The sequence below is a fragment of the Cervus canadensis genome, chromosome 19, assembly GCF_019320065.1.
Source record: "Cervus canadensis isolate Bull #8, Minnesota chromosome 19, ASM1932006v1, whole genome shotgun sequence".
Classification (NCBI taxonomy): Eukaryota; Metazoa; Chordata; class Mammalia; order Artiodactyla; family Cervidae; genus Cervus; species Cervus canadensis.
Window position 1 is genome coordinate 5,465,239 of NC_057404.1, and position 7,230 is coordinate 5,472,468.

Genomic DNA, 7,230 nt, shown 5'->3' on the forward strand with positions numbered 1-7,230 from the left:
CCCGGAGGAGGGCATGGCAGCCCACTCCAGTACTCTTGCCTGGAGAATCCCCACGGACAGAGGAGCCTGGCGGGCTGCAGTCCCTGGGGCCGCAAACACTGGACACGACGGAGCGACGGAGCGCAGCACAAGGACCTCATTTTTCTTGCAAGTCCTTTCACAGCTCTGCTGATTGGCTCCCAACTTCAGTCATCGCTCCCCACAATCTGCAGAATCAGGTCCAAAGACAATTGTCAAATAGCTCAGGAAATCAAGACAATAACTGAATTTGCAATTACCTATGCAAAAACCATTTGGTCTTTCCATAAAAGCAAGGAATCCATTCTGAAATTCTTGCAGGCACGCCCTCCACTCTCCAGCACCCCGTAAGTGTCCTGATTCTTGGTTTCAGGCAAGAAGATTCAAATCCAGCTGTTTTAAGAAGAAAAGGAACATATTAAAGGATATTGAACAGTTCAGTTGAAGAACTTAGCCTAGAGACTACACAGCTGGAACAACGCCCCAGGTCGTGCTCTGGATTGGCCCCAAGAAGCCACCACCGATGCCGTGCTGGGTCCAAATACTACAAGATAACTTGAACCACCTCCATACCTGGAGCAGAACATGAAACGCTTGGGCTAAAACCACAGACAGCCCTTCACACCGCGTTTATCTGCTAACTCTGCTCCCACTCTTCTGCAGGGTTTTCCTCAGAGTCTGCATCTTCCAGCACTTTTTTTTTTTGGACAGGAACACCGCTGAAGGCCTGGCCTGAGCTGCAAGGGAAGCGAGCAACGGATATTTTCAGGTTCCTGGGTAGACTGTGCCTCAAAAGGTAGGAGAAGCCTCTCTCTCACCGAGGAAGGGGGTTCTGATGCAATAGCAAATCCCTCCCTTTCTGGCGAAACTGAAGATGGAGTCACCAGGCCCTGAGGAACAAGCATGCGAGCTCAGAATGGGCTCCAGGAGAGGGAGACCCTTCCCACGGCTCCCCTCACCCGCCCCTCCGAGCAGGTAAACACAGCTCACTCCTAAGAGAGTCCTTAGAGTTGTCCCATCCCACGCGGTGATCTGAGCTGGAAGGCCTTCTGCCGCTTAGCCTGCATGACTCACGTGTGAAACTGAAAGTAGCTCAGTCGTGTCCAACTCTTTGTGACCCCATGGACTGTAGCCCACCAAGCTCCTCCGTCCATGGGATTCTCCATGCAAGAATACTGGAGTGGGCTGCCAAGTCCTTCTCCAGGGGATCTTTCTGACCCAGGGATTGAACCCAGGTCTCTTGCATTTCAGGCAGACACTTGACCATCGGAATCACCAGGGAAGACTACATGACCAACGAGGTCTAACTCAAATGCCGCTTCCTCCAGGAAGCCTAGGAATGTAATTTGCAAAGGAGTTCCATTGCAGCCTGATCCCTCACAGGAATTACTACTCTCTCGTCGTAATGTTCCCGCATGAATAGTAGGACGTGAATAGTTACTTTCCCACAGGACTCTGCTTCCCTTCCAGGGCGCTTACCCACCTTGCAGGGTCGTGGTTTGGAAACGCACCCACCCTTCAGTAGAGACTCCAGAAGCTCCTTTGAGGAGGAATTAGTGCAGGAGTCAAGGGGACGTAGGGTGGGAGCTTGGAGGCTGATGCTATGTCTGCTTCACACTTTAATGAGTCTGGGCCACTGTCGATTTCATTATGAAGAGGTGGCTTTGTGGAGCTCAGCCTGCCCCTTCTTCCCTGGCCATCACCCCTCAGTTTTGCTGCCTTGCCCTCCTGTGGGCCCCCACACAGGCTCGGCAGCCGGTCCTCTGGCCCTCCCTGGGTGTGCCACGTTTAGCAAGTGACTTCTCACATACCTCATGGGGCTGTGCTAACACTTGTGAGGAGCCGACAACAGGGACTGGAACGCTCTGCACCTTATTTAATATATTTATTTTTTGGTTGCACTGTGATGCTTGTAGGATCTTAGTTCCCCGACCAGGGATCACCTCCCCCCGCCCCCACCACTGGCAGTGAAAGCATGGAATCTTAACCACTGGACTCCCAGGGAAGTCCCCGTCCTGGTATTACTATTAGCTATTATTATCACAGTCTTCTAGAGGCCTTCCTTGGTGGCTCAGTTGATAAAGAATCTGCCTGCAATGTAGGAGACCCAGGTTCAATCCCTGGGTGGGGAAGATCCCTCGGAGAAGGAAATGGCAATCCACTCCAGTTTTCTTGCCTGGAACATCCCATGGACAGAGGAACCTTGTGGGCTACAGTCCATGGGGTCGCAAAGAATTGGACACGACTTAGCAACTAAATCACCACTACTTCTAGAAGGTAGAGGCCTTCCTGGTTCTCTTTTGCACTCTTTCCAGACTCTTTCCCAGAGCCCAGCTTGCAAGAGAGCCTGGTCAAGTCTGCTGAAGAGAGATTGGGCATCTAGAGGGATTTTGGGGGGTGGCACATGCAGTAAAATCTTGTCCCAGCAGTGAGAATCCTGAAGCAATCCAGGTCATAGGACTGTCTCAGGCTTCAAGGGTGAAAAAGCTGGGGGGTGCTGGGACTTCCCTGGGGATCCACTGGTTAAGAATCCACCTTCCAAAGCAGGGGACACAGGGTTGGATCCCTAGGAACTAAGATCCCACATGCTGAGGGGCAGCTAAGCCCACGGGCTGCAACTGCTGAAGCCCCAGAGCTGGCACAGTGCAACTCGAGAGTCCTCAGGCCACAATGAAAGGTCTGCGTGACCGCAAAGAAGGTCCCACGTGCCACAACTAAGACTCCAGGCAGCCAAATAAATAAATGAATAAACAAATATTTTTTTTAAAGTTGAAGGGTTAGGTTAAACAGGTGATCTTGGAAGGACAAAAGTTGTCCACCTAGCCCACAGAACTTCTTGATCCTATTGTGATGAGATATTACCTAGGGCATGTTTAATTGTGCTGTCAAGAAACCCATACTCACCCATTTATTCTTTTCTGAAAAAAGCTGTTGATCATACACATCTTTCACACGCACAGGGATCACCCAGGATCTTGATCAAGTGCAGAGTCTGACTCAGGAGGTGTGGGTGAGGCCTGAGATGCTGCATTTCTAATGAACTCCCAGTTGCTGCTGGTCCATGGATCACACTTTCAGCAGCAAGGGTATACAACATGGGTGAGGAGGCAGGGAAAAAGGCATATAACTTTTTCTTCAATATCGAAAAATAGGGACTTCCCTGGTGGTCCAGGGGCTAAGACTCCATGTTCCCAAAGCAGTGGGTAAGCGTTTGGTCCCTGGTCATGGTATTAGATCTCATCTGCTGCAACTGAGAGCTTGCATGATGCAACTAAAGATCCCACATGCCACAAGTAAGACCCGGTGCAGCCAAATAAATATATAAAAACATGTAAAGAAATATCGAAAAAGAAACAGATGTCCAGACCTAGGCAAGCCCATTCTAACTTGACTTTGTTCAAGAGATGAGTGGCTGGGGTAGTTTCTCCATAAGGTAAATATTTCTGTAGCTTCCCCCACAAGGTGATGATGCAGGGGCCATTTACTACTGTGTGGAAAGGAAATAATGATTTATCCAAACCGAGACAAGCACAAGATGAGCACCAGCATTTGGACAGGCGGGGACAACAGATTAGGTGAATATTAGAGGTGGAGTAAAAGGGTTGAGTTCTGTTTCTTTGAGCCCACCATAGGTCACTGCATCGGAATCATCTGGGATGTTATTTGAATGCTGACTCCTGGGCTCCACACCTTACATAATGAATCATGATCTTTGCAAGGGGCCTGTGAATCTGAATCTTTAATAAGGAACCATCTAAGCAATTGTTACACATGTTAAAATTCAAAAAGCATGAGTTTAGAGACTTTGAGTTCTCTGATAAGACTATCATTTGGTGATCTGACAATACATTACATTGATAATGGTGTGATGGTGGTAGCCCCAATCTATGTGTGTGTATATGCATGTGTGTATGTGTGTATATGTGTGTATGAACTTGTGTGTGTATGTGTGTGTGTTTGTGTGTGTATGAGTGTGTGTATTTGTGTGTGTATGTGCATGTGTGTATATGTGTGTGTATGTGTGTATGTACTTGTGTGCATGTGTGTATGTGTGTGTTTGTGTGTGTATGAGTGTGTATGTGCATGTGTGTATGTACTTGTGTGTATGTGTGTGTGTGAGTGTGTATGTGCATGTGTGTATGCGCACGCATGTGTGTGTCTGTGTGTATGTATTTGTGTGTGTGTCTGTGTGTGTATGTATTTGTGTGTGTGTGTGTATGTGTGTGTCTGTGTGCGTGTGTGTGCATGTGTGTGTCTGTGTGTCTGTATGTGTGTGTACGTGTATGTGTGTGTGTGTATGTGTATGTGTGTGCGTGTGTGTATTTGTGTGTGCATGTGTGTCTCTGTGTCTGTATGTGTATGTGTGTTATGTGTGTGTATTTGTGTGTGTGTGTATGTGTGTATGTGTGTGTGTGCGTGCGTCTGTGTGTGTGTCGGTGTGTGTGTATGTGTGTGTGTGTGTGTGCATTTGCGTGTGTGTCTGTCTGTGTGTGTATGTGTGTGTGCGCGCACACACTCAGTCCTGTCTGACTCTTTGCAACCCTATGGACTATAGCCTGCCAGGCTCCTCTGTCTATGGAATTTTCCAGGCAAGAATACTGGAGTGAGTTGCCATTTCCTCCTCCAGGGGATCTTCCCCACCCAGGGATTAACCTCAAAAATCTCTTCCATTTCCTGCATTGGCAGGCAGGTTCTTTACCACTGTACCACCTGGGAAGTCCAGCCCCAATCCTTATATTGCCCTAAGATATTCTAGGATTTCAACATTCGTTTCTTACCAAGATCTTGAAGGAATCTTTGGGTTCCTATAAATATGCTTAGAATCCCCTGATGATCTGAACCTATTCTTGGTGTTTCTTTGGTTGATATTCAGTAAATACCACTAGTACGTATATAATGTAGCCAAGTCAATACTATTTCCACAATTTGTACACGTAATGGAGTATTGAATAATTTCCTCCTCTATGTAGCAAGTAGAATCAACCAGATGAAGTAAATTGCTACCAAAACCTACAGTGACTTACTTGGATTTATTTTCTTCCACCAATCCGTGGAAAAATGAGAACATCTAATAGAGACAAATAAATTCATGATATCGCCAGAATGAATACCACCCTTGACTAAGTGACTGTTTGGGGAGAACAATGGGCATTCGGGAGTCTTTTTCAGGCTGGATGAGGTGGTGGTCCCTCCAGCACCCGCTACTGAGCTACAATTGTATGTAGGATTGTGTGGCATCCTAAAGGCATTTCTGTGTAGTTTTTTTTTTTATCAGAGAACAGCAGAAGTTTACCAGAACCAAAAATACTTTTCTTCACATTGTTAAGAGGACTTTCATGCTTTTCACCCATTCTTTAGAAAATGAAAAGCTAATGCCATGTAATCACAATTTCCTGGGATCCTGAAAAACCCTTAAAGAGGCACATTGATGCTCTCTGAATGGGAATACTGTACCACATTTCGGATTGGTTCTGTTGTGGGGGTCCTTGACACTCATGTGCTCAAACCAGAGTTTTCAAAGGTTCCTTTTGTGTCCCAAACACCCAGACAGTCTGATTTCAACTCTGCATGTGCTTCTGCATGAATGCAGATGTACTTTTTTTTTTAAGGGAAGAAAAGGAAACAATTAAAGCCAATAGTAATTACCTCAATACTTCGGGCTTGAGATGATAAGAATTTCATTTCTGTATGTGCATAAAATGTATTATCTTATAGTGGTATTGAAAAACCACACAGTTTTGCCATTTCTAGATTTACTATTAATAAAACCCAACCAAATACCCTATAAAATGAACTTTATTCAAAGCAGAGATAAGCAGAATGTTTTCTGGCCCCATCCATATTTAATTTAGAGACAAAATAACGTGCCTGTGTTACTAGATATGTTAGACTGTATTTTGAAACCGTGTTATTCTGCTTAGGCTGCTGAGATCACCTCCTCCTACTTGTATCTTCAAATATATCCTTGGAGTGTATGATTATATTCAGAATCCTGAGGGGTTTCCAGGAGCCTGATTGATTCCCAGGAAAACAGCCGTATAAAGCCAGACTTGGTTTGTGGCGTTCTCCCGGGCATGCGCAACAGCCAGCATATCATTGGCGGCTCAGCGGTAAAGAAACAGCCTGAGAAAAAACAAAAAAGAATCTGCCTGCCAGTGCAGGAGATGGAGGAGACTCGAGTTCGATCTTCGGGTCAGGAAGATCCCTTACAGGAGGAAATGACAAGCCACTCCAGTATGCTTTCCGGGAAAATTCCACGGACAGAGGAGGCTGGTGGGCAGTGCAGTCCATGGGGTCGCAAAGAGTCGGACACAACCGAGCCAGCACACCAAGCCTGTTGCATCCTGAGAAACCGCCCCAGAGCGTCAGCCGCAACGTGATGAAGCAGGCTGGCCTGGGAAACGCTAAGGCCGTGCTTCTGGGCAACCGGAGATGTTGTTGGTTCTCCGAACAGGAAGCGGCCTTTGCTGCCAAAAGGGACATCAAACCCGTTTGCAGATCAAGGCCAAGCACGAAGCCGTTGGGTGGGAGAGTTGGGGAGCCGCAGCCCCAGCCTGCCGAGCTCTGAGTCGATAAGCAAGTCCATAGCTGTCTGAAACAACAAGCAGTGTTTTGACAGGAATAACACAAGCCACCCAGGAAAGGGGCGCTTCGGGGCAGGGCACGCTCCACGGGCGCCCTCGGGAGGGTGAAGCCACCGCGTGTTAGAGCCGGATAGGTCTCACTGCAGAGCTCAGCAAGTTTCAACACATCTTGTCATGACCGTCATGAAGTCTGGTGTCAGAAAATCACCTCTAAGATGCGATGTGGGGAAACGTGGGTTCATCCGACTTGAGCAAGAGAAATTGCCCGGAGAGGATGAACCCACTCCTACCCACTTGGCTAGGCCCTGTTTGAGTCTGGGTGTGGTACGTGTGATTCTAGCGTGTCTGAAGAGTGCGTTAGTTTGAATTGGTCACATAAACAGATTTTGATTATGTAGGAGCCACCGTGGTTTCGTGGAAAGGAGATGAATGACAAATAGTTTGAGGGCTGCAACTTCTGCAAAAAGACTTTGAGAAATATAAGCTCGTGATAAGGATATTTATTGCAGACCCTAGTACGTAGTGTCAGTGGGAAGCCTAGTGGAACGTACGGGAAGCGGGAGGGGAAAGGTCAGCCACAGTGAACTTTAACCTCCTGCGACGTCCTCAGCGCTGACTCGGCGTGATG